At 45.1% G+C, this 27,720-nt stretch overlaps 1 long non-coding RNA gene across 7 annotated transcripts in view; it reads right to left on the reverse strand.

The window, feature by feature from the left end:
• The window catches only part of LOC136018408 (uncharacterized), a 288,221-nt gene that overhangs the window by 231,401 nt on the left and 29,100 nt on the right, over positions 1-27,720 (reverse strand). For 4 of the 7 annotated variants that reach the window (XR_010614397.1, XR_010614400.1, XR_010614395.1 and 1 more), the window contains exon 1: positions 6,601-6,762. The exons of 2 other annotated variants lie outside the window; for them this stretch is intronic. This is a non-coding gene — a long non-coding RNA (uncharacterized LOC136018408). Of the gene's footprint in view, positions 1-6,600; positions 6,763-7,519; positions 7,709-27,720 lie in introns of those variants that run through there. One more of the 7 variants, XR_010614401.1, reaches the window with a different exon arrangement.

Below are 27,720 nucleotides of genomic sequence, written 5' to 3' on the forward strand. Positions count from 1 at the left end.
TGGGAGAAATTCTGAGGAAGTTATTGGGTTGGTTGGTTTTTTTCTAATTCACACTTGAAGCCTCCTGCAAAAAACCGGGAGAGATTTCCAGTTCCAAGATGCAAAACATCATTTAACTGCTCTGCTTTGACCCGCATACACACAAGGGACACCAGATACTGCACAACCAGCATCCAAACAGCTTTGTAAAAACAACAGAGCCTCAGAAGGGGCAGGATTTAGAGACACTGACAGCATTTTTCTCAAGCCTCCTTTACCCTCAGGACCTCTATCAAGTCTTATTCCTCGCAAACATCAAGGTATGTCAGTGTAAACTCTGCTGAGGAGGTAAGTCCCCATTCAAGGAGCTGTTACTGCTGGGAAGCTGGAAAAAAGTTATATCCTTCTCTAGTTCTATGCAGATGAATTTAGCTCTGCTGCGCTAAATAAAAGGACACCCAGCAATCATGGTGAGCAGCGCTCCGGCTGAAGGGCAAAGTCAGCTTTGGGTGGAGAGCAACTGGGAGCCAGTTAGAATGTTAAGAACAGGTTCATCATCTTGGACATTCCCATTGCTCAACCAAGCACTGACCTGAGACATTTACTCAGAAGCAGTATCTACTAGTTCAAGGTGTCAATGGCTTGTCCAATATATCAACTTTGGGCCACTTTGTTGCACCAGCTGCTCTGGTACCAAACCACACTGGTGGTTTCTGCGTCTTGGATCCCAGACCAAACAAGGCACAGATCTATGTGGCTCTGCTCCTTTGCCAGGGTCATGTCAGAGCCCATGCCACAAATACCACACCCACACCAAGATGCAGCCACTGCACCAAGGCCCCTGAAAACTCCAAGCTTGTGTACTCATCAGAAGTTCATTTAACAAAACAATCTATACATATATTTGACAGGGTACAACAGAGAATGCTCCTTCCCATACAGTAGGAAGAGGTTTTCCTATATAAAAACAATTCCCAGGAAGTTATAAAGCCAAGTACAGATTTCGTGGAAGAAAACCTCAAAATCACTACGTGCAGAAGCAGATCTTCAGCACTGCAGGCAGCAAACACCCCTGCCAGGCATGGAGCTGGAACCATGATAACCAAAATGCTTGTCAAGCTCTGCTCCTTGCACACAGGGCAACTTCAACAAGTGCTTGGTCTCTTCATCAGTTAAAAGCTGTTCTGGACTGGGCTAAATCAGACAGATTGGGGAGGTAGAATTGCAGCCAAGCCAGAAGTCAAAAGCTTCTGGCCCCATGGCTGGGTTTTATTAGAGCATTAAAAAGGTACAAGCAGGACAAGATAACTCTTAAATAGAGAAAAGGCAGGCATGCTACATGGGACAAATTAAATCAAAAGCTCAAAAGTAAATCTTTGTCCCACTATCTAGTAACTCCCAGAGCGAATGACGCTCTCCTGTTTATTCCAGCGACACAAAGCCCACAGTGTTTTCCAAAGAAGGTTTCTCCTCTGTCCTCTCTGCAGGCTGGTGGCCAGTCTATGGCCAAGAGGTTCTTCAGCGTTCAGAACACTGCAGGTACATATTTTGGCTCCTACACTCCAGCCTGGTGCCTCACACCCTCAGTACCCACCAACATTCCTGGGAGAACAGCAGTCTAGGAATCAGTGAAGTCAGGAGCACATAAGTGAGTATAATCTCATCCCTGACCCACTGTGTACATCAGTACTGGAGAACTTTATTACAAGCTAGCAACACCACGAGGCAGGACTGGGCAGCAGGCAGGTCCAGACCTGGATGTACCAGCATGGCTCATGTCTTTCCTTCTGCTTCCTCACCGCTGCCCTGAGCTCTCCCTGCACCGTGCTCGGGTCACCTCTCCCTCAGCAGGAACACACTCCAAGCACCACAGGGGTGAGCTCATTTACATGCTGGGGAATTTGGAGGATGAAAGGGACTTAGGATGGGACAGAGCTTTCCCACACAGAGTTGTGAGCCAGAGCTGGGCTCCAGGATTGCAGCACCAAGGCTTTGACCTACTGTCCTACGCAGCCACACCATGCGAGGAAGCTCCCAAATTAGTCAGCAAGTGATGCCGGTACAGCCTGGCAGGAATTCCACTAGGAGGTTTCTCATAGTACTCATCATAACTGAGGTCTAATCCAGCTATGGGAACAGACCACATTTAGCCATCTCCCAGCTGAACATTTGGGGAGGGGGAGGTATTTTGGAATGGACCAGAAACCTTCTTGTTTTAGGAAATTTGGGTACCTTATGTGCTTTTTCTGCTGGTACCAACCAGTTTGGGTATTTTGGACAATTACCAGGGAACACAAAACTATAGCAAAGCTCATTCCAGTTTGGGAGGAAAAAACTGGGGGGAAAAAAAAAAAAATCTTGAAAAATCTTACAGCATGAGAAAACTGCTTCTTCCCTCCAAACCCATCCCTCTGATCCAAAAACGAAGATGAAACTCCATGAACATTTGTAATTCCCAGAGAGACTGACTCTTTCCACCAAAAACTACAGTCACGTGCTGAAACATGAAATGACAGAAGAGAGAAAGAAGGGTATCAAAGTAGGGAAATAAGGCTTTGAATTTGCTAAGCAGTTGCTTAAGTTAAATCCAGATCTCCCAGACCAAGGGGTTATATTTTAGGTTGAAGCTGAGACACAGTCAGAGTCTCATCAAAGATTTGATCTCTGAGCAACGTGCTGGTGACACGTGTTAGAATAAGGGAAGAGCCTCAGGGCTGCTCTAAGTTACTGTGGTTGCTGTGGTCTTGACTAAGGGATTAGGACAAAACAAAGCTGAGCTTCAACCCAATGCAGGCAGCACTGGAGGAGAAGCAATTCCAGTCTGTGTCATCAGGAGGAGGAACAATGGTGCAACAGCCTCTCCCTGCACTTCTCTCTGCAGGGCAGATAAGGGCAGCTTTAAATATTCCCACAGGAGGTTTAATGGCCTTGTTATACTGGAGAGTCTGGCTTTTGTGGCTGCCATTTCCAAACAGGTCCAGCCTTCTCGAGCAGCAGCTGATTTCCAAAGGAGTTCAGTGCACCATACAGCAAGCAACAAGAACAAGGAGCAAAAGAGCTGGAGGAAGAGGAGATCAGAAGGGAGAGAAACCACTGAAGCAGCTCAACTTTTCTTATAATAAAGGTAAAGCTCAGAAATGGAGCATGAAGGAACCTGAAAAATCAATACAGATGGAAGAAAGGATGGTGCTGCCACTAAGACCTAGTGCAGAGTCCTGTTTATCTGCCACCGATGCCCTATATGCTGTGGGCAAGCTATTACTATTACTTTCACCTCCGCACATTATCTAGTTATGCCTGTCTCGCTGAGGTGAGACTGCTCTATTGCCATCCCAGCGCAGAACAGACAGATTATGGCATTGCAAGGGAGTGGGTACCAAGACACCTAGCATATCCAGAGTGCACAGCAGTTATTGTCATCCTACAGAAATCATCTGACTGTGGTTTCTGACCACTGAAAATTTTTCCTATCCAGCAAAACTTCTGATTAGGGAGGTAAATTTGGATAGCCTGGATGGATAGTGACTTCACACTAGGCTTTTGTAAAGATACAGGAAATTAAGTCAATAGAAGGTACACCTAGACCGTGATACTTCAGTCTCACGGTTATCTAGAGCTACCTCCATTAGATAGGACCACCTTCAAGGGACATTGTGCTCTTTCTGACCCACAGCTGTCACATAAGAAGCCTCCTTCACGCCCCTTAGCATGGGCATTTCAGATACCCATAGCCTTGCAAATTTGTGCCCATCCATGAGAGGCAATTCTTTCTACTAGTGTGAATAATTCCCAACGAAGCGTAGGAAAAAATGGGATACTTTTTGGCCCTTTCTCAGAGCTGCTGGTGGAAGTACTTCAATTTATACCAGCTAAGGAATTACCCCCAAGTATTTATGACTCAGACACTAGAGAGATCTGCTTGTAAGAAGAAAATACTCAAAGTTCTGTGCTCAAAGCAATGAGGGTGGCTGAGTCCTACCAATGCCCTAAAACAAAAGCTTTGCTTACTGCTAGCAGATTTTCCCCTCTTTTATGGGAACAATAAAGGTTATCAAGCTATGGAAAAGTTCCCAGGTAGTGAGGATCAAGGGAAGGTATTTCTCAGCAGGGACACCAAAACAACTCGAGTTTCTATATGTTTGCTTGTTTTAAACGGGTTAATTCTGCATAGGATCAGTGAGTAAAAAGAAAAGTGCAAACTAGCTCTACCATCCCATAAATTGCAATAAGCTGATTAAGTCATAATAGTTGTAATTCAACAACATATGCAAAGGGAGACATTAATGAATTTTACATAACAAGCAAGCAAAGAACATTACTTGTCAGCCTCAGAAATTCATTAAACAGTCCTTTAAGAGACATGGTTCAAGTGCAGAGCACTAAAATGATAACCTATTAAGAAGCCTGCTTAATTAAGCACATACTTGCTGGCACATCTGACACTCATACCAAGGTGCCTGTGCTAAGGCAAATAAAGTCTCTTCTTCTGCAGTACTGCTAAGGAGACCACAGTCAAGCCTATTCTTAAAACACAGAGATAACTCTGTGACTAAGCAGCCAAATACCACACTGTGGAAAATGTATACAAGCGCTAAGGGAATTGTGCATCTTTTTGGTAAAGGCCTAAATGAGATTTGCATGTGCTCCTGGGACGGCTGACTGACACAGATTGACTCAGAGTCATGCAGAGATATCTGCTACATCACAGAGGAGGATGGAAATAGCTCACACTGGGCTGCTCAAGTCTAGAAGGCTGCTCCTGTACCCTGTAAGACACCAGCAATCCCCTGAGGGGTTGGGTGGGCCAAGTAGGGTGGTCTTTGCACCAAGCAGAAGTGGCTGAGAAGCAGGAAGACCTTGTGTTTTCCTAGTGCACACTGTAACCCTGCTCTGCGTCTGTTTTCTCACCTGCTTTGGTTGTGTGAACTGCAGTGCATTGGAAACCTCATGTAATATGTGAGATTTATCATTTTAAGAGCAGCGGACATGTGAAGGGTGGCTTGTACATGTATCTGTTATGCAGTGATGCTTGGAGGAACAAGCCGCCTACCAGTACAGTACACCCATCGCTCACTCCCTCAGCCACGACAAGGACAGAACTCTAAATACGCTCCAGTCAAACCACCCACGGTCTCCACATGCTCTGCAAAATCCAAAATACCATTTTGCATTCTTCTCCAGAAACACTTTTCTTCCTGTCCTGCCCTTCTGCTGCTTCTTTTTGTTGTTGATCCATTACTTACATAGAGCACACACAGCTTAGTTACAAGCTACTGCTTAATCATCATCTCACTGGTGTTCTGAGAATGTTTTATCACAAATGACCCACCAACACTCAAGTTTATACAATATTATCATCAGAACATGCTGTAATCAGAACAATTTATCAGTGAAACAAGCCAGTTAAGCAAGTCACACAGACCCAGAACTTCAGTTAAAAGCAGTCTGATCCCACCATTGGCCCTAAGAGCCACCCATCTATCAGCTGAATCAACTTGTGCTGGAAAGAGCTTCCAAGCAAGCAAATACCAAGACTACAAACTACCGCCAAGCTGCTGAGCTTCCTGCTCAACACCTCCTTTGGCTGCAGGGTTCTCACACAGGTTTAACAGAGCTCAGTGCTATAAGCAGATCTCGGCAACAGCCGGTATTTCTCTCCTCCCTAGCCCTGTTCTAGTGCTCCTGGATTTAGTGCTGTAAGACTGGGACTCCTGAGTCCCTGCAATATCCCTACTGACCTGGGCAGCTACTTTTTATCATTCTCTGCCACCCTGGTCTCCTCATAGCCCTCTCTCCCCCACTGCTTTACAAGGTGAGAGGACCAGAAACCACCTGCAGAAATAACTCATTTCCCTTTCTCAAAACTTCCCCACAGGGCAACAGTTTTCTCAGCTCTCCATTCTTGTATTTTGAAATTCCAGCTCCCATACAGATTATCCAGCTGACCCCTGTGTCTCCAGGGTTTTTCCACAATTCTACAGACCTGTGCACCCTGTAAGTTAACAGTTTACCACGTAACTCAGATTAGCATCCAGCCATTTAGTGATATGTTTAGGTAGGAGCTTGCACCACAGTCCCTTTTACCATGCAGTTTGTGTCTCCGCCAGCAACATCCAACACTAATCTCTTCAAGCCTGTGTACAGGAGCTGAAAATACAGTTTCACAAAGCACTTCAAACAAAACCATGGTGGGAGAAGCACTTGGGAACAGAAGGCCAGGAACAAAGACCTACTACATGAACAATTAGGGCAACAAGAACCAAGGCAGGCACCACAGAGAAAGGGAAGGGCTGAGAACTGGAGGTGAAGGCAGAGCTGCTTTCCCAGATACTGGTAAGATAACCAGTCAATAAAACCCAGATCACTTGTTTTCTCACAATCACCTTTAACTCAGAATTCTCAGGGTGATGCTGCTTCCAGACAGCACCCAGCACAACATCCCATGCCCTGACACAGGATCTTAATTCATTACTCACAGAGTTCTCAGTAAAATACTCTTCCTTGAGAGATGCCTTTACAGCTTGCCCCCTACTTTTAAACACACACAGATCCACAGATTCAAACTGCTTAGAATCTGTCAGTCTCCAAGACTGAAGGGAAATAAAACCAGTATAAACCTACCCCGCTATGAGAAATCAGGCATGTTCTTCCTTTCCTCCCCTTCTTGCACCTGCAAAATGACCAAGTTTCCCAAAGCCAAGAAACTCCAAACCTGTTCAACCAGTGCAGCTCTAACTTCATTTCAGAAAAGCCTTCTTCCCCAGTCTGACTCGGATCCAAGTTCTTCCCCTGCTCCCCAAGCCACCAAATCAAAGGTAACGGTTACCACCTGCCACTGCAATTAGCAGATCCCAGTGCTGGCACAGATGAGTCAACCCATGGTGACCCTGCCTTTTACCCTCCAGCTGAGGCCATAGAGCCATCTACCTGGTATGCCAGGCTCTATTTCAAGCACAGTTTTTTGGCTGCAACTATGTTGTTCTGCCACACAGCAAAGTAAAAGAGGGTGGAAAGTCTGAATGAGCAGTGCTGGCACCATCACTGCATTTCAAAAGCCTTTATAAGTAGTTAGTTATAAAGCTAAGTGTTCCAAGTATGCTATTCATATGCATTTTAAACAACCCTGTTTGGATGTACCCAGCTCTAGGGTCACAACTCCAGAGAGCAGGGGAAGCCTGACCCTCCCTACAATTACTGAAAGCATACACACCTCTCCTGGCATCTACAGCTGAGACCAAAAGCTTTGTGAACCTGTCTGCCCAAGCTTTTGTAGCACAGCTCAGTTCACTCACCCATGGCTAGGCTCATCTTGTCCCCTTTTTCCTGGCTGTTGGGCTGCCAAAGCCAGGCATAGCCATTGCTTAGGCTCACATAGCCTAAGCCATCTGCTGTCATTGCTCCTCCCCCATCACTGGTCTGAAAGGATGGCAGCATTCTGTACAATGGCTTTGAAAACTTGAGTGCAGGTGCAGCCTGTAAGGCATCTCAAGGTTGATCCCATTCAACTGGGAAGTAAAATACTTTAAAAGAGTAACAGTACCTGGCAAGCGAAAAAGCCCAGGGGAGGTTAGCCTAGGACCTTAGGGAAACCTCCTTCCCAAGCATTAGTTGTCATCTTGAACTCAGCACTTGAAGGGCTTCTACAATGATTCTGGTCTACATTTCAAGTACTGTCCTCTAATCAGACAAATCCTCAAAAAGTCCTGAAGATTCCCCAGTAATAGCTCACTGCATTATCAGCACTCTCCATTTTCACATCACCCACACTGGTACAAAGGCAACTGAGTAATTACAGCAATTTGAATTGCCCACAGCTTGTTCCTATCTCTGTTTTCAACTTCCTCCTTCAAGGCCTGATGGAGGAATGTCTCACCTGTCTCCTGGGGCCAAACTTCAGGCCAAGAAGGCATTTCCCCAGCTGTCCGGGACAGCTGCATTCCACCCTTTCCTCTGCAGTGTTCAAGCACCTCCAGGGACAGCAGGAAAGATTTTTCTCCCAGCACCCACAGCCATTGGTGTTCTGCATTTCTGCTGCTCTCTTTGTCTTGCAGATGGATCTTTCAGACTTTTTGATCTAAAGGTTTTAAGGAAACTGAAGTGCCTTGTGGAAGGGCAGCTCCAAATGAAGTATTTTATCCCCCTTCCCCATGCACCTTTCCCTTACAATACAACCACTGGTTTCACTAAGAGCACAAGTCTAAGTGTCTGCAAGCTCAGCAGAGCTGGCAAAATTCATTTTGGAACAGAAGATTTACAAGTTCTGATGGGTTTTCCCACTTGAATCCCTGGGTTGAGGGGGGAATTATTAATTTACTGATGATCCAGAAAAGCAACTCTGGATACAAGCAGGCTCCAGATGCTGCCTGTTCTCCATAGCCACTGTCCCTACCTTGCAGCAGCTGTAATTTAATCTAAGTTTCCCCTAAAACTCTGCTAACATAATTCAACAGCACTATTATACCTGAGTGTGTTGCCATCAGTGATGCACTCAACCAGGCTTTTCAGTTATTTGGGGTATATTTATAACTTCAAGCTCTTATACAGTTTTAGGGCTAGGCAGTCTTCTTATGACAAAAGTGTAGCAACTAGCTTCTCTGGTTTTAGAGCTAGAGGCAGGGTGACTTGCTATGCAGCAGCACCTTATGCATTTAACACCTCTCATCTGGCCTCCCTCTGGCAAAAACACAATTGTAATTTTCAATGTGAACAGTCAGCATTACAATAAGATTACTTTTTAGCACATTCGTTGAGTAAGAAACTGTAAAAAACCACTCCAGAACATGTGCACTTGTATGTTTCTAATTAATTCTGACAGAACTGCTTGGGCTTCAAAGGTGAAGACTTTGAAGGTTCTTAAGTATCTCTTAGGCAAAGGCATTATGCTGTGGCCAGGATCAAGTAATGACAAATTCACCAGACACATAGTCTTAGGCTGGTTTACCTCTAGACTGGATAGGGAAACAGGACCCTCAGGTGCTTCTAAGGGCTTGATGGCAATGGAACACCTCACAACAGAGGAAAAAGGAGAGGGAAAAAATAATACACAGAAATAATGCTGTTCTGGTAAAAGCTACAGGTGAAAAAAAGCCCTGACCTGAACAATCTGCATTCCAAACTGTCCCTTCCAGAGGGGAAGCTCAGAGATCTCCAGAAGTTTGGAAAGCGATGAAGACCTCTCTGGCTGTCTTCAGAGGCAAGCCCTGCAGAACAGATTACTAAATGATGAACAACAAAGAACACCAGTCTCCCTGCTCACAATTTTGATCTATGTGAGGCAAACATCCAAACAGGCAGGACAGCTTTAAGAGAGGAAAACCGCAACATCTTACTTCCCAAAACTGTTGATGAAAGGAAAACACTCTGAAAAAGAATGCGGGGGGATTTTGACATGGCATCAGTTTTTCAGAGGCTGGTGCATAGATAAGGCTGCTTTGCTCTTTCACAATAACCAAATGACACACTTTCCCCATAAACCCTCAGAAACATGGTTTCTTGCCAAAGATGCGTCTCATCCCAATTTGTGTTTTCTTGACCCTGTTTTCCAAGCTCCTGCATGGTGTTTAATTGGGAAAATTCTCTAAAGGCTGCTAAAGAACAGAGGGTGTCTCTCCATGACCAAGTGTAATCCTCAAGGTATTTTGCTCATTCTCCCCTGCACCAAAACTTCAGCCCATTTTTCTCTCCTCCTTTAAGGAAAAACCATCAATCAGGATCTCTGTCTTGTGGGTGATGTTTTGGGAACCTGATTTCCATTTCAATAGCTCCTGGGGATTTACAGTGCCAAAAGGGACCATTTCAGTAGCCTGCTCTTGCCTTCAACAGGTATAAATTTCACGGAGGGAAATAGAGGATTACTAACTCTATTAGCACACCTTGTTCAGCATCACAGCATACTGTGGTTCCTCCCCACCCAGAAGAAATCAGAGATATCAGTAACTATGAAACAGTTTCTATTTCATGAAAGATCAGTTTTCTCGGCGGGGGGGGTGGGGGTGGGGGGGTGGGGGGTGGGGAAGGCATTTTGCAGACACAAATTCTTCCCTGAAAGCTCAAAGGTTTTGGAAAATGCACTTTTTATACCACCAGGATCCTCCAGTTCATAGTATGTCGTCTGTTTATTCACAGTCTCTTATCAGTCAGTATGACTTAAGGTACCAACTGAAGGTTTTGCTCAGGTTCCAGGTGTCCAAAAATACAGAAGCTTCTTAACATTAGTGAGACCATCCCACACGGCCCCTGGTTAGGATGAGACTATTTTTGACAGTGCTCAACCCTCAAGGACTATCTGCTTGGCTAAAAAGGCAGCAGCAGAGTGCCTGATGGGTTTTGGCTTTGGGACAGTAAGTTCAACACAGTCAAGAGGATCAATCACTATAACAAATATATGAAACAAACAGAATTTTTTGATCACGTCTGTTCTGGTTGAAGATGAATGTCTGAAAGCAGCAGCCGTTTGCCAATATTTGCCTGCTTTTAGATACCAGGTCACAGTTCCTCCTCTTCTGCAATCACCCGTGCTTTCAGATGTTGCCTTTGCTGCATATTTGACAGGCCTCAGCCTGCCACCTTGTCAGGACTGTTTCTGAATGTATTCATCACATAGGTCCTTTTTGTGTAACTATGCAAGAGCTTCAGAAATCACCCTGAAAGACTGTGCCACTGAGCTTTTTCTCAGCTGTTTCTTGGTGATAAGGTAAGAAAGTTGAGTACATAGACCACGGTGTAGTCCTCACTGCCTCTCAGCTATCTGCTTCTCCCACCTCAATACCACTGCAAGCTTTATGTACACCAGAGGGTTTGGATAGTAGAAGATACAGGAACCATGAGCAAGTGAACATTTAACTTCCTACTCATGATCAACCAAATGATGGCAGACAGCCATTTAAACACTTCACTTGTATCTCAAGTTCACAATGAAAAGTGCTGGCCTCTCACATGCTCAGGTTACGCCAAATGCCACATATAATTCACCTCTTAGATATAATCAAAGAAGTGCAGATGTTTCTCGATACTGACCCTTTGGCCTCTGGCATAAGCTTCTAACTAAATCCTTTCTTTGATAATGAGCTGATAAATAATAGGTCATTCCAGCAGAAGACAAGCTGATCCAGCTGTCTGACGAAGCCACTAGAAGGTCAGTGGTAAAGCCAACAACGTATCTCATAGATAAGAACAGAGATCAACCATTCTGTTCCTGTGGAGCAGCAGATTCTTAACCCAGAGTCCATATCTTATCATGATGAAGACTAAAGGTTCATTCCCGTTATCAATATTAACATTATTCCTGATGATTTTTTTCCATACTCCAATTGCCTCACAGCCTACCAGTGTTCTGAGGGAGCCACCACCCTTACATATTCTGGGCTGGAGCCAGACGCCCCGTGTGAGTGCTCATCACTCCTATGCCACAGGATCCTGTAAAGCAATGAGACACACTGAGCTAACTCCTGTATTTCACTCTGCAGTACTGGCAGAATTCACCTTCTGTCAGACAGCAAAGAGGACCAGCCATTGTCTCATCCTTCCTCTAGCACTGAACATGGAAAGGAGAGCAGGAAAGCACCAGTGTCAGCAATGCTGGAAAGACAACTGTATTCATTCAGTTAAGAGACTGAAATCGTTCCTCCAGCTACAGACCAAACTTATCCAGAACACACTTTGGAAAAGCATGATTGTCACTTCGGAGCTACAGCATCTTGCAACATCTGGTGTACTTTTTACCGTCAAGCTTCCTAGGAGTGTAAAATTGCCTTTCCTTGTTCACCTTTGCCTTTAAAATTCCAGCCTTTCGCAGTATTTGGAAATGTGGTTGCCATCTTAAAGCAAATCCCTCAACTCCGAGCAATCCCTAATCAGTGATGACAACTCTCTCCAAAAAGGAAGAGCTGCAAAGGATAACTACACACAGCTTTCTGCAGCTTCTTTTGGAGGACAGCTACCTGTTAATGTTTTCCGTAACAGATCCAGGCTTGTAGTTAAGGACTGTCTTCTGAAGTTGAGGATGCAGAACTCTCCTGCCCAAGCCATGGACACTGACTCAAGAAGCAAGTTACTTCTACTAATTGCCTACTTCACAACTACAAGAAAGGAGACAGAAGAGTTTGAGGAGCCTCACAGAAAATCAGCAGAAGAGAGGACTCCTACTGCCTATACTGTTCACAGTTTATACCAGGAAGAGAAGAGGTATCAGGTTAATAGCATCACACAGAATCAAATAAGGAAGAAAGTAATTGCTTATGGCCACCACAGAGCTGCTAATTCACAGCTCCCCTCTCAATGAATGTGATACTATCATGCATCTACAAGCATGGAAGGAAGCATCCACCATAAGCAGTATACTGAAGAAACAATTACTTGAAAATGTAGCTACTTTCAATTTATGACATGGGTGGACAGACTGAAGGGTAAACACCACCGCTCAAAGGATGTTTAATATTAGAGTTGAGCAGTCTCAACACCAGACCCACTGGGAATATAAAATTTGATATAAAACCTTCTCATATATGAATCCTGTCTTTTGCACAAGCCAGAATCTGTGTTTGAGGGAAAGCATTCTCAGCCCACAGATCCTCCAGTGGTGTGGGAGGTAGGCTTATGTGGGAATCCCTTCTAGCTGTTCCAGGTTCCCATTACTCTATATCAACACATGTAAAATCTGGAACTAGTGGCCATATCTGTCTCACTGGGAGATCTCAGCGTAGAAGAATTCAGGAACTGATACTCTCTTTGGTCAAACTGAAAGCAAATCACCTCAGTTTTGAATGGAAAGACTGGTGAATTGGTGTGCAGGTAAGTTTGGCAAATGGGTGTTACATAAGAAAGTGTAACCTACAGACATTTCTGAGTCATGATAATATATGCAACTCCTGGTGCTAATCTAGATTTGCCTCAAAACAGAATAAAAAATGTGAGTGAAAGCAAGAGCTCATCAGTCAGCTCTCCCTGAAGAAATGTTCTTATCTTCAGCTGATTCATGATTTTCAGTGGGAACGACATCAACCACCCATGCAAAGAGGAACAAGGAGATATGGGTTCACCTAAAGCAACATCCACTTCAGAGCAGAGTTCCCTCAAAGGCCAACATCTGCTACAGGGGCTCAGGATAGCCTAGCAAAGGAGAAGGTCACATATGAGTGGCTGGTAACTATATGGAAAGACATACATATTCTTTATTTCAGTTAGCAGGTAACAGGTGACATCTTGTATATGCAAGAGGTCTGTATACATGTTAGCACATCAATTTAAAGGTGACAGGGAGCTTAGGATCTGCCTTGCCCTGACAGTACACACGCAAATTAATTAACACATATTAAGAACCCATCTTTTCCCCCCAGTGATGACACTGTGGACAGTCGAGGTTGTAGGAACACTGCTTGAACAGCTGTAAATACTTTCACAACATCAAGTCAGCTCCAGTGCAGTCCTCACATTAGAAGCGCAAACTTAGGTAAGCTAGAGAGAATTTTAGGATCCTACTTATAACCACAGCAGGGACATGTTACTTTACATTTTATTTAGGCAGAGTAATGACAGTAATAATATAAACAATATTGAAGATCTCCAAAAGAAGAAATTGCTTGATAACCTGGAAGAAAAAGGCAAACTAAGTTTAGAACATATTTAAAATAATAAGTCCTGCAATAGCCATTATCTGAGTAGGTGAATTACATTCCACAAGGGACTACAGGAAAATTTTCTTCAGTTTTGATTCAAGTTGTTCACATCTCCCCAGTTCTAGACTTCCAGGTCAATCCAGTCCCAAATCTCACAAAACACAACAGCACTCTTCTGTGACTTTGTGTGGGAAACCCACAATTGTCTCTATTTTCTGCAACAAGATTCTTCAGCCTTTATTTGTGTCCACAATAGTCAGAAAAGCTTCACAGGAACATGGTATGAACTGTCTTTGACAAGGACCTGCGCCTTGTGAGCTGCAGGTACTATATTCAATAAAGCTCCTTTGGGGATACAGCACACAAACACAACAGGGGCTGCTGGGTCACCCAAATCCCCCAATTTGGGAAGAAACAAGAGAGCACAGGCTCCCAGTAACAACACAGTTAGGAGATGCACAGATGCCATGAGGAACAACAAGCAAGCGGGATGACCTGGCGGTGTCTTTCCCAAGGAAACCTCTGCTCCCTTGCTGGACACAGTTGCCCTAGGGCAAAATGCATCACTCTGCTTAGCTGGGCTTAGTCTACCATGGGACAATGATGCAGCAATTTAGTTTACACCACTCAGTCTTTTCAGTGAGGAGACTTCACAGGTGGCCTCTTGACATGGCACATCCCCTGGCCCGGGGCTGCTCCCACTTCCTGTCCCTCCTTTACCACCCTTTTTGCTTTTTGGCATTTTCTCCCCCTTCTCATAAAACTCACTTATTGAACCCAAGCATTTTTCTTCTATTACTGTGGCTCCTGTTCTTGAGGGGCCATTTCCTCCTGTCTATTGTTGATTGTTATTGTTTCTTCTCTGTAAATGCATCTGACATGCTCTTTGCTTCCAAGGAGCAAGCAATCACGAGTTCCTCATATTTTCCAGGGAACATGTTTAGCAAGGAGTCTGCAAAAGAATGGTTTCTCTTCTTGTCCTGGGAAGTTGCAAGCCCCACAGTACAGGGCAGGTTGCTGATGCCAGCAGAAAACACTCTTTAGCATCTTAAAAAGCAAACAAGAAACAAACCCCCAAATCCCCAAATACGCTTTCCTGAGGCTGAAAAGAAGCTCTTGCTTGGCCAGGCTGCTGGATTAAGAACTGTATCACATCCCACAGCTGGAATGCTAATTAATTTTGCAGCTAATGAGCTGGTGAGAACCTATTTACCACACTGAAGATTTGAAGGAAGACACAGCTTTGATGTACTGTGTCACCTTCCCCAGTGGGCAGACAGGATATCCCCAAAGCCACATGCTCTTGTTTTGCTGTGCTACTAGCTGAGGAAGTATTTCACACCAAGATGAGTCTTTCTAAATAAACACCCCTCCATAGAGACCTCTCAAGGGTCAGGGATCAGCAAGGGCCAGCAGTTCCCTACAGGATGAGGAATTTAGGAGGATAACACAACTAGTACGGCAGGACTCACCAGCCAGGGCCCTGTCCAACACGACACAAGCAAGACCGGCACTCAAGTCTGAGGATGGCGGCCAGGGTCAACCAAGAGTCCAGATCATTCCTGGCGATAAGGCAGGTCAGGGCTGGAAGTCAAACTGCTGGTGAGAGTCAGCTCCAATGACAGTAACCAGCATCAGACACAGTCCAGTGGTCACCAGGCATGTACAGTGTGAAACCAGGAGGCCAGTCCATGGGTCAGGGTCCCAGTCTGAGGTCCATGAACAGGCACAGGCATGGCTGCATGGAGTGGGAGACAGGAACATCTACACCATAGCTCAGAGACAAACTGAAAGTCATGGACTGAGCTTAAATAGAGCCCCTGAACCCATGGGCAGGCTCATCAGGGCCATTAAGCCCTATTAGGTACACTCAGGGCCCTGACACTTCAACTCTGCAGCCTTGGCCAGTACCACAGCCAGCCACTAAGAGGGATGCCCACACTGCCCATCTGAGTACAAATGCTCATACCGGGTAACTGGGGATCAGCCCCTCTGACTTACACCTCCTTGCCGCTCTGCACTTCCCAGAGGTTACAGATAGATTTTGCCACTGTGCCCCTTAGATGCAAACTCCACAGTCTTCACAACAGACATAAAGGCTCCTTGTCCTCCTACTTCAGAAATAAGAGGGACAGTATTCCGTGCTACAGAGCAGCCTGTGTCTAAGGCATCAAAGGAAGATGCAGCAATAACCAGGAACTGCTTTTCCTTGCCACATGCTGATGTGCCTTGGGGCAGAGAAAAGCAGCTGCAGTAGTACAGCAAGGTAAAGACAAGCAAAGATGTAGGAAATGATTATACCTTCAGATAACAAAGCTGCAAAGCTGAGTAAGCAGTTGGTTATTTGAGCTCATCGCTAAGTGTGAGGCTTTCATTAGAGACAAACAACCTAAACACAACAACACAACAGTGGCAGTTGTTCCTATCAGCAAGGGAAGTTAAATAACCTCCTCCAATGGACACTGCAAAAGCAGAACATGTGGGATAAGAGTGACAGTAGCATTAGAGAGGCTGGAAATTGGCCAAGACACAACTCCCATACAAATACACCCCCCTCATTTCAGAAGGAGAAGTTCAGTGTTTCAGGAGTACCATGGAATGCTCCTTTCTGGGTGATACTTAACTCAGCCTTCAGACTCCAGACAAGAACACATTCTGCAATATGGGCCATGTCCAGTAATCAAAACCAGAACAAGCTTTCCACTCCGGTGCTGAGCTTTATCCCTGCTGTGGTATTCTTTGACCCTGTGTCAGAACATACAAGCTTACAATCAGAAAAATTTAATGAAAAGCATGCAACAGCCAGAGATCCTGCTGCCAGGGGAGGAGGGGAAGAGAAAAATATATCAAATGACTTATAAAGAAAGAAGCATGTGCACTTCCCAGTAGAGGACACAGTCTTTTAAGCCGTCCCACTTGGAGGAGCTTCCCCTAACTCTGACACTTCCTTGAAGGCAAAAGATAAACAGATCATGGGGCCAGTATAAGGGCTGTGCAGCTGCAAAAGTCTCCTAGAAGGTCCCTTTTGCATTGCCTTGGCTTCTTCTTCAAGCTCAGAGGGAAGGTTAAGTTGAAGTCACCTGCTCCCCAGTTCCCTGTGTATGCAGAATTGGCTGAAAAAAAACACACTCTAGATATTGCAAAGGGAGAGGCAGGTCCTGCCAGGTACAAAAATTATCAAGTTACTCTTTTCAGAGTGAAAAATAAAAGAAATACTGCAGCTTTGCTTTCAGAAAAACAGTTCTGGGAATACATATCACAGACACAAGGTCCATGTAGACATGACATTAAGCAGCCCCCTAAAAGGCCCTCTGAAGAGTTGTCAGACCTGCTGATAGCAGTATCTGGAAAGGAGAGAGCCTGGCTTCTCATTCTAAGAAAACCTACAGCTAACATCACTCCTTTTTGTTAGTTATGCTCAAGAGCAGATGGAGCAATGAGACACACCCACCCCTTCCAGCTCAGAGATGCTTTTTCATGACCAGTTCCTATTCTAGGAACCCAGTGCAGCCCGTGTGGAGTCCTGCCCAGCTCTCCCAAAACTACCAGTTTGTACCAGGTGAAACTTTCCAACAAAATACACCTTGCTAAATGTTGTTTCTAAAGTGTCACTGTAGCGCCTTCACACACACCTCCCCTCTGTGTCTTCTGTCCCCTCTTGTCCATGGCAGCCTCACTCGTCCTCTTAAGTCCTCATACCTCAGGAGATACTTCCCTGTGGAACCTGTGTCTTTCTCATTTACTGCTTATGTGGTAAGGAAATAATCACTGAGACTGCAGACAATTTAAAAATAGCCTGGAAACAATTTATAAGATCAGGCACCCCTTGGATGTTCTAGAAAGCTTTAGTTGTGCTCAATGCTTCTTTTGGGGGGACTAAAAAAAGTTAACAGTATTGTCTCCAGGCTTCGGTGTCTCAGAACTCCACATCAGCCATGAGTTCACACCTAGCCTACTACTGTCTCCAACAAAAAGTGAATTAACACTTAGGAAGAGTAAGAGCAGGCCAAAAATATATGGTACTTCCCTCCCCAGACCTAGCTTTCAATTATTTTCACTGAAGAGATTTTTAGCGCTTGTCTGTTCAGTAATCCCTAATAAATCCTGATTTCCGACACGACTGTCTTCCTTTGAAAACAAGTACACACCTTGCACCCACAATACCCTTTGACAAGAAGTCCTCCAGCTCTATTACCTGGTACATCCCAAACCCCATCCCTTCATTTGTTTGAAATCTGTCCCCACTGCCCACATTTGATGGCCTCCAGTTCTTGCGTGGGAAAAGTTAGGAACAGTCAGTCCCTATTCACTCGCCTCATGTGACTCCAGATTTTGTAGGTCTCTGTTACATCCCCCCCAAAATCATCCCTTTCCCATGTTCAAGTATCCCAGACTGCTTCACTGCTCCTTGCATGGAAGCTTCAAAGTCTGGACTTGGATGATCAGCCACAGCAGGATGTGAACTAGAGGCCATTTACCACCATCAGGCCAAAATTCACTGTTGGCCTGGGAAAGAACCATATTTCCCACCTCTGCCTTAGCCACGTTTCTCCAGAAGTGAATTTAACTTGGGCTTTCACAAGGCTTTTACAAAAAGGACAGAAAGAAAATACAGATAAACATTCCTCTTTTACAATCACTTCTCCTCCCTTTGAAATTAAAGGGAACATTTAGAAAGCAAAACTAATGTTCTTCTAAAAGCACAAAGATCCCCTTCTCTGAAGAGCTGAATAAGAGATCATGACTCAGACATGGGGCTTCAACTTCCTCATCCTATTACTCAAACCTTTGACCTCCAACACTTCTCCATTTCTCTGTGAGGGTGTCATAGGTCTAAGCTGATCTCACAATCTGTTACATTGATCTCAGAGGTTGTTTGCACTTCTCAAATACCATTCGGCCAACTCAACAGTATGCACAAGCAGCACTCAGGATGAAAGCTTGACCTTGCAATTGTGACTTTCTTTTACGCAGAAGAGATTTGGGTGAGTGGGGAGAGCAGGGTAATGACTGGGTGGAGGAGAATATGTTGTGTTTACAGAATACAGCTTAACAGAAGCATCCATCATAACCTCCCCATTAATCCACAGACCTCAGGGACCCCACCCCTTCAGGGCAGGCCAGAGAGGTTTCCTGGCTAATGTCAGGTAAGGGAAGATACTTGTACATAGAAGCATGCAGTTAAGTGGACGTGTATTTTATCACCCCCTGGTCAGCCTAGGCCAGTGCACTGGTTGAGAGATCAACACATCCATAGTGCTGTGATGGTTTAATATTAGATTACAACACTGACATCACCCGTAAGTTCAGCAAGGAAATGGTTGGAGGTTGTTTTATTGACTAAGCCCAAAATAGGATTAGAGACACATAAAATCAAATTTTTAAAAACTACAAATGAGCATTTAGAGCAATTTTGAAAGTTTCTCCCACATTAGTGAGTATCCAGCAAACAAAAATTCAATTAGGAAACCATTTTATAAATTTTAATGCAGTCCCTCACAGTAGTGCTGTTTGTGGCACTGGGCACTTCGGGAGGCCCAGACTCTTTTTCATAGCCTAAAGGATCACTAAGATTCCAAATCACTTCCCAAATCTCGGGGAAAGAGCTTGGACCTTCCATCACTAGGCTACTCTCTGTCCTACCTCCTTCAGAAACACTAGCTCCCCTCGCACAACTGTTCCTGGCCTAGGCAGTGAGTGCAGTGAGGTTATCACTGCTGAGGGCCTTGGCTGAGGTCCTGGTTAATCTCCCCCCATGTGGTAAAGCAGCTTCCAATAGATGCCCCTTTCAGCAACAGCCAGCTTATCCCTCAGCTCTTACATTCCCAGACTGGTCTGGAGACACGCATTCACATAGCCCTGAGACAACAGACAACAGCCAAGGCTGAAAGTCAGTAAGAAAGCTCTCAAGATGAAAGCCTCTGCAGATGGAAGGAAATCACATTCTGACGTATGGTGTTGGGAGCTTTATTGGGGAAGAGGGGGGAACAAACAAGAAAGCAGAAAAGGAGCAGGAGTGGAAGGAGAAGCTTCTGACCATGCTGCCACCAGAAGAAATGCTCAGCAAGCCATGACCTCAGCATGAAGCCTCTTCACACTGTTTCACATCTGGGGATAAACTGCCACTCTGTGTTATACAGACATCCCAAGGCACTTAATGAACACAGCTTACAACTGGTTTTGACTGCCATCCACCAGCTCAGACTAACATGTTAGGAAAACAGCGTTAAGGAGAGGGAAAGATGAATGGTTGCAGAATAGCGGTATTTATTCTAGAGAGTACCAAGTGCCTTTAAAATGTCTATTTTTAGATTTTATCAGGGCAGCAGGAATGTTCATATTGGTCTGCTGCAAAAAAGTGTTCTTGAATTTCATCTGATGTCCCAGATTTCCTCTGGCTGAGATAGCAAGACACAGTTTCTACAGAGGCATCAAGTGATGGAGAACCACTATATCCCTTGGTAATTGGTGCCAACAGTTAAACAGTCACTGTTAAAACCATGTACTTTATTTCTATCTTACATTCATCTAACTTTAATTTCTAGCTGCTGGCTCACATTGTGCTTTCATCTGTTTTTCATCCATACTCAGGCATCACTTTACTCAGGGAAATAGAGCCCTGCATTTAGGCTGACCCAGCAAATGATACTCATTTGGACAGCAAGAAAAGTATATACTGCATCCTGTTGCATGTGTAAGGGTGCCAATGGAATTCAGACTACCAAGTCTAGAAGTAACATTGCCTTTGTAATTTAGGCTTATTTATAGCAATTAAGCCTCAGCTTAGGACAACCAACATCCCCCCAGCACCGTGTTTCAGCAGCTCTCTGAAACAGTGGCCTGAAGCAGACAGCAAGGTGAGTAGCAGCTGAATACTTTTAACATTGTTCTTAAATTATTGCTATCATCAACCAAGTTATGAACACAAAGGAGGGCAATAAGATAAACAGTAAATGAGAATTTTGAGAATGCAAGCTAGTCCCAAGGGCCTTGCAAGGGATAAAGAGGCAGAAAAGGAGAACCCAGATCTCTGTGAGCTGTGGTACCACAGTCTGTCTCCAGGACAACAATGCCATTCACAATCACAGCTGGAAATCATCTCTGTAACAGCAGCAGCATGAAAAGGCTGTCACCCCACACAAGTAATGACATGGTGGAGGAAGCAGCCAGTGCAGCCAAGCAGCACCAACTGGCATTAGCTTAACATGCTGGGCTGTTAACTGTGTCAGAACTGCTTACACGAGTGCATGAGTGCCTGGAGCAGGGGAGAGCAGACAGCTCTGGCCAGGACCTGCTCAGAAGGCCCCTGCATCTCCACACCAGCACCCTGAAGAGCAGCTCCACAGCAGACCCTTGAACACTGGCAAAGAATTGCTTCAGTCTTGGAAAAATAGCTGTTGGGCTATGCTCTCCCAGTCACAGCCTCAACACAAGTGATGCTGGCAAGATGAGGCCTGGCAAAGAGGGCACATCTGAGTGTTGAGATTAGGAATTTCCCCACTCTGGGCCAGTGGGGAAATGAAGAATGAAGAGGAATAAGCCCACTACATTTAACTGCATTGCTAGATCAAACAAATCTCTTTTCCTTATGTCTGTTGTCGAGATCTGGAGGATTTATTTTTTTTCCATAAGAAAACTGACAGTGGGACTATATATGCCATATAGGGAGCAGGTCTCCTTTCCTCTACCAATTAGTCTCTTCCTTTTAAACTCCAGATACTTCTCACTGTTGAAATGGTTCCAGACAGGACTGATGCTTGGACAGCTGGGTCTTGCTCAAGCCCCCACCCCCCACCCCCACCCTGGAGCCAGGAAAAAGCCAGTCCTGCAGGTAGACTGTGTCTAGGAAAATTCCTGCCTTCTACTGTGCCTGAGGCATGTATAGACACACACATCTTCTATATCCAGCTGCAAAAGTTAGCAAACCTGCTCTAGTTGGGGTTTGGAATTAACAGGCACAGGAAAAGGCTGAAACCTGACTCCAAGCCTCCGGTATTGATTTTGCCCAAGTATTGTCCTTTTCATGCCTCAAGACTTTTGCTCCTTCTTCACATGCATGCAGCCTCGCAGCCAGGGTATCACCAAGCAGTATTCACCAACTTACCTAAATAAGCACCCTGTGTTTCCTAGCCTACCAGGATGGAAAACCTGTCTGACAGCCCAAGCTGCTGCAGGAAGCATGATGAGGTGCTAAGAAAATAATTCTGCTTTTGTAGCTGGATGGGGGTTTTGGCTGGCAGTCAGCAATCTCTACAAGTCATTTCTACAAGACACTCCATTTACTTCCTGTTCCCCAGCAAGTCCCTGCAGGAGAGGAAAGAAGCTGGGATTAAACATATACGACAAAGCCCAGCCAAGACACACAATCCAAATTCCCAGACAAAGTACAAGACAAATATAAGCACCACAGAGGAACAAACATAATATCGGCTTAAGTCTAGCATGAGCCCTCTGTAAATGTGATCTGAGCAGCAGGATGCACCTTCCTGCCTGGCAGATTCCGCATCTGCAAAACAGCAGATCTCAAGAAAAGAGACAGGAGGAACCAGAGACTTAGAAAGAGGCTTCAGAAATTCAACATCACCTTGAATGACAAACAACAACTACATTCAAATGGCAGTTGGCTCACTGTTGTCAAATGAATGGGTTCTCCAAGTCTCAACCCAATTGCACAAATGGAGCTACAAAGCTCCAGCTTTTAGGTTGGGAAGGGAGGAAATTTAAAAACCTGTCTGAAGTGTGCTATCCCTGTATGTCTGAGACAAAATCAATAGCCCTTAACACCATCAGAGCACACAAAGTGTGAGTGACGCTGTCAGTGTACCTGCAGTACCTGCCATAGGTGAACCAACAGCAGATTACAGAAGAAATAAAGGAGTGAGGCAATATTGCCCAGCCATGGCCAGATGGCGAATATCATATTCTTAGTTTTCCCAAAATAGTTCTCTGGGGTACCAGCACTATACTCCAAACACTAAACTTCTTTCCTAAGGTTGACAAATCTAAAGGCTGCCATCCACCCATGAAGGATTTAAAATAATACCTACTAGTAAAACCCTTGAGTGTGAAAACCTCAAGTATTTCAGTAGAATGTGGTCTTCCCAGATTCCTCCTCTGTCAGGAAAAGCCTGACACTTCAGGTACCGTGCAGCCACAGCATGTCCCCCTCACCACAGGGGAAATCCCGCCAAATCCAGCTGCATTCCCAGCCCAGTAGGAAGCAGAAATCTCACAGGAAAGGCTATTCTAGTGATGTTCCAGGACAGTTTTGCAGAGACACTTCTGGATCAAAGCCAAGGCAGAGTTGGCCAGCACCTCCAAGAAGGCAGCTAAGTGGAAAATCTTCTCCACAGTGGTAGAAAATAAAAAGCTAGACACTTTTCCTAAAGCTAAATTACTGATTAAAGCAGTGGGAAGCTTTATTCTCTCCCTAAAATATTGCATTTCTTTTGAAAGTGGGAAAAAGAAGAACCTTCTCTCCATCACAAATGTGCATTTCCCCACTACTGAAGTGAAGGAGTGAAAAAACTGAAAAGGAAAACCAGAACCATGATCTTTAACAAGTATTTTTAGTATTCACCATGAATAGGGAATATCAAAGCAACCAACTCCATTTCATAGAATTGCCACTTCTTCCAGAAACAACCATCAGTACCACAAGGACATTTTCTGTCACTGGAGGGAGAGGTGGCAGACAGCAGCTCAACAAACTCTATTCAACCACTGTGCTGAACTGGTGTCAGTGAGGAAATGCTAAGGGAAGCCTGGAGCCAGAGCATTTCCCATGAGACACTGAATCAAGACTTTCCTCCATCCTGTGACTCAGTGTCACAGGAGGCAAACTGCAGATGACTTCTGGCTGGCTGCAGCAGCAGCCATGGCACTGAGAGCAGCCTGGCTCCTCTGGATGTGTGCACGGAGACAGAACGGAAGCAGGATGGGAAACCTGCTGGGAGGCCCCATCTTGCAGCTGCTTCTGTTTCAAAGCCTGGCTAGCATCAGTCGTGCTGAGATGTCAAAGGGGTAGCAGGCACCTCTGGCCTGTGCTTCATGCACAAAAAGTAGAAGAGAACAAGAAAGAACAAATCAAAAGACTCAGAGCAAAGAAAGAGCTAAGGGCTGGGAATTCTGGGTCACAAAGAACAAGGAAAGCACACAAAGAACATGCAATTACCTGCTGCAGAAAAGGCATCAGGATCATCTCATTTCATGCAATGCACAGATCCCTTGAGAAAACGCAGCCTTTCTGCCACTCCATCCTGTTTCAGAGACTTTCTTTCATGCCTGAGGCTCTCCTTAGCCTCATGACTCTGATTCTCTCTCCACCCATGTCTCCATCCATAGGCAGAGGAGGGACACAACTGAAGAGCAAAACAGCTCATGTGCTTCTGAGAAGCCTACATTCCTCTCTTGTCACTAAAACACCCCAAACCAACCAGAAATGTCAGCTTCATGGAAGAAAACAGGAGGGGGAAAAAAGGAAGATGATTTCTAAAGCCAGCCAAATATTAGAAAGTAAAGTCACTGCATTCACATATAACACAAAGCCTCTGGTTCCGTGTGACCACATCAGAGCCACAAGGATTACTAACAGCTTCTGCATGGGTTTCTGCCCACACCCATTCAGCAAAGTACCCACAGCTAAGAGAACATGTGTTGCCTTCCTGCTTACTTATTTGGAGCTCTTCTTTGGAAGCTTGAATCCAGAATACCAAGAGCGGCTATTTCCAAATCCTTCTTAGGTAGCTATTCACACAGTTGCAATATTCCATGAGCATTTATCACTGCCGATTATCTTAGCAAGCAATGTTTCCAAGGAGTGAAGGAATTCCTTACAAGGTGAAGGAATGGTGCAAAGACAAGCAGTTCACATCCTATCTTTAAACAGGCCCCAGTGTTATGTAGCGTGGCTGAAGCATACAGCCAGCCTCTTCCTAGAGATTCCAGAGACAGACCCCAAAAGCTCCCCCAGCAATTTACCTATCACTCCCTAATCCTTAACTATGCCTTCCCCCTCCACAGTTTCATGTTTTATTGGCCATAGGAGCCTGCCTGAAAGAAAATAAACCTATGAAGGACTGTAAGTTAAATCTTCATCAGTTCTTACTGCAGGGCCAGATTCTGCGAACAGCTCTCAACCACACACTAGACACTCCTTGTTTTCTTCTCTTTCACTTCAGGAGTCCCTCTCCAGATGTAAGCTACTCACCTGCTCGTGTGCTTCCAGGCAGACAGCTTCAGCAGAGGCAAACAGCACTGTGTGGACTGCAATGGAAAGCATGGTCTCTACTTCTGCACTAACCAGGGAGGACTGGTGCAAACCGCAGAACTTCAGGGATCCCAAGGACCCACCTGTGATGGGAGGAAGCACCAGGAATGAGTAAACCAGACTGGCTGGCTTAATAACTGTCAGAAGGGTCAGTCTTGACTAATCTGTACACTGATATTTCTAGCACTAGAGATGCTTCCATGAACCAATTTGGTTCACTGAACTGGCAGAAAACTAACAGAACAAAAAAGCCCACTGTGGCAATGATGAGCTCAGCCATCTTCTCTGGCTGCATGCACTGACTGCATGTGAGCCTGTTGCAGTGATGTGCCAAAACCAGCTATTTTGAGCTGAAGGATCACTGGACACTTGCTCTTTTGAGAAACTAGGTTTGTGTACACAGAACTGACTTCGCTGGGCCTGCGTGCCACTAGGTCACAAAAAAACCATGGGACAGTCAGTGATTCTCTGCAGCTTTTCCCAGCTTTCTCCTTATCTATTTTAACATTTTTTTGTGATTTAGAACAACCTCTTTCTATCTGTGCATTCCCAGCACAAGAGGACCCCATCTCTGATGGGAGGGCTTTGCCTCCATGACAAACAGCAGCAGCAAAAGCCCTGCCCTCCACTGAAAAGCCCCATCTCTATGTGAAAGTGCTCACTGCTGGCTGAAGACATTTTCCTCCTCCCACATGAGCTAAGCAGCAAGATCTGTGCGAGTCACACTTCCTGAAAGGCAAAGCAGCAGCAGGTAAAGGCCAGTGTACACTCCTTACAAGGAAGTGTCTAACACTCCCTTGCTCACACACTGGGAACAACCACAGCCACCCTGAAGGATTGGGAAAAGACAATACTGTGAGGCAGCACTTAAGGAAATCATGGAGAAACCCAAGAAACATGGAGACTCCTTATGGCATTCAGGCTTGAGTTCTTAGAAGAGATTTTCTTACTGGTCTGCAGCAGCAGGAAGCATCCTTCAGGTGACAACAGCATTTCCAATACCCTGCAGTGCCATTCACAGCACTTGGAGAGGACTAGCAGAGCAAGTCCTGTCTGCTTCCAGCTGCTTGCTCCTGAGAGGCACCTCTCACTCCTATGAGTGTTCAAGGCCAGGTTGGATGAAGCCTTGGGTGGCATAGTTTAGCGTGAGGTGTCCCTGCCTATGGCAGGGGGGTTGGAACTAGATGATCTTGAGGTCCTTTCCAACCCTAACTATTCTATGATTCTATCCCCATGAGAGAGCAAGGCAATCAATTTGATTTGACATAAAATATCAGTCCTCTGCACCTTTTTTTCTGTTGTCCACCAAACTGCACATCTGCCCTCCCTGTCTCAGCTGGGAGGCTGAGGAGCCCAGGAGGACCAGGGCATGACTTTCACAGGGCTGGGCCAGCTCTAGTTTTTATAAGCTCTACACCACTGGTGAAAGGAGGTATTAGCTACCTTCTAACCTTACTGAGGAGGAATCAAGTCAACTTTCCTCTCCTGAACCTAGCAGATCTTCCAGTAACAGGCAAAGGTTTGTTCATCCCCTGATTGTACCAGTTCACACCACCCATAGGTGATGACTGTGAGAGATCACATTTACTGGTGGAGAGCAACACAGTTTGCTACAGTCCCATTCCAAGCAGATGGGAGATGAAGGAGCTAGAAAACCTATTCACATCTCCTGTCCAGTACTGGGTGTCCCAGGGATTTCTGTATCAAGGCTCTACAGGATCAAGCAGCTCTTTTCTAAGAAGATCCATACTTTTGCTGCAACTTGGTGTGAAGAAGTAATTAGATCTCATTTCCTAGGTACTAGAAATGAGGGGTGAGGGAAATAGCTGGAAGTTAGTATCTTTGAGTTCTCTTCCACTTTAGCACATCTGGCTGAACTCCACACATGGACACCAATGATGCAGGACATATTTTCCTCACAAACCAGACTAAAAAGGACAGTGGGCAGATGTTTCTACTGACACACCTGCAAAAGAAACCAAAAGAAGTGACGGAAAGCCATAGCAGACATCAGTCCCTGCTCCCAACATTTCTCCCAAAAATTTTCACTGGGAGACAGAAGTCACACCTCTTGGCTCTCAAACAAGTATTGATCCGTTAGGCCATCTGGTTGAAAACCATTCCTGGTAAAAACAAGGATACTGCTAAGTCTTCCTTACAGTTTCATGTTAAAATGAGGAAGGCAGCCCAAGGTCCTTCTCACAGCTGCAAGTCACCATGGTATTACTTCAGGCATGACAGGCTAGCAAAAAAGCTAAATAAGGAGGCTGAATCAAACCTGTGATGCTCCCAAAAGATACCCTGAAGCTTGATTTAGAAAGAAAAAAGAAACACTGCTCCTTTCTGTAGTTATTTTTAACCAAGGGTGGACTGTTATCCTGGAACTGAGTCAAATGAAAATGAGAGATTTAAAGCACTTCACTCTCCCCCTGCTGCCCCTCTGCTCTGCATCAGTCATCACTTCTTGCTTTGTAAACTTTAGTGGGATTTGCACAGGGCCAGGCAAATGAGGCTCCTCCATTTACTGCTATACAACAACTATATTCCGGTAACATGCTGTTCTCCTGCCAATGTCTTCTGTTTTCCAACTCAGTTCATTTTCTTTAGTGGCTTTCTTTCAGACAAGTGGATAACCAGAGCCTTGGGTCGACTCCATGTGCATTCTGCCCCTCAGCAGTGGCAGTTATTTCTTTGCAGAAATCCTGCTCATGTAGGAAGCAGCTTCACAATCTCTCCTCACATGCCAGACCCAGTTTAGTTGCTCCTGTTTCCGCTTCCTCTTCAACATCACTCAGTCCACAAAGCACTGACTGCTGCTCTGCCCAGGGCTCTCCCTGCCTTTCCTGCCAGGCTCTCCCA

The sequence above is a fragment of the Lathamus discolor genome, chromosome 7, assembly GCF_037157495.1.
Source record: "Lathamus discolor isolate bLatDis1 chromosome 7, bLatDis1.hap1, whole genome shotgun sequence".
Lineage (NCBI taxonomy): Eukaryota > Metazoa > Chordata > Aves > Psittaciformes > Psittacidae > Lathamus > Lathamus discolor.